The sequence below is a fragment of the Nematolebias whitei genome, chromosome 16, assembly GCF_014905685.2.
Source record: "Nematolebias whitei isolate Nwh7 chromosome 16, NemWhi1, whole genome shotgun sequence".
Classification (NCBI taxonomy): Eukaryota; Metazoa; Chordata; class Actinopteri; order Cyprinodontiformes; family Rivulidae; genus Nematolebias; species Nematolebias whitei.
In genome coordinates, this window is record NC_056513.1 from 10,036,691 (window position 1) to 10,037,394 (window position 704).

At 44.3% G+C, this 704-nt stretch overlaps 1 protein-coding gene across 2 annotated transcripts in view; it reads left to right on the forward strand.

Annotated features, from left to right (window-relative positions):
- The window catches only part of LOC119422314 (son of sevenless homolog 1), a 37,676-nt gene that overhangs the window by 829 nt on the left and 36,143 nt on the right, over positions 1–704 (forward strand). The gene's annotated exons all lie outside the window — the stretch shown is intronic.

A 704-nucleotide genomic window follows, 5' to 3' on the forward strand; every position in this document is an offset into this window, starting at 1 on the left:
ACACACACACACACACACACACACACACACACACACACACACACACAGCATCAACGTGTGGCATGGAGGCTGCACAGCTGCAGAAAGAAAAGCTTTGCAGAGAGTGGTGAAGGCTGCACAGAAATCTGTCGGAATCAGCCTCCCCACCATCACAGACATCTACACCTCCAGATGCAGGAAGAGGGCCACCTGCATCATGAAGGACCCCACTCACCCAGCACACACACTTTTTGCCCCACTCCCCTCAGGAAGGAGGTTAAGGAGCATTAAGTGTAGAACCACTAGACTGAGGAACAGCTTCTACCCTGAGGCTGTTAGACTCATGAATCTCTAACTAGAATAATCACTGTGAAAAACCATGTCATGTTGCTGCTGATCTGTTTCATGTTGCTGCTGATCTGATTCAATGTTGATGTGTTCATGCGTGCACATCTGCACACAGACTCATGTTCATGTTTGTGCTGATGTTCAATGTTTTATGTTATGAGTGCTTAGTGTATATTTAGTTGATGTTTTTCTTAGTTCATATCTTAGATGTTATTACTGTTTTTCTTATACATTTTATTGTTGGATGTAACTGGGACCCTGTGTACATAATTTCGCTCCACCACATGTACCACATGAGGTTCGAATGACAATAAAGAAACTCTGACTCTGACACACACACACACACACACACACACACACACACACACACACACACA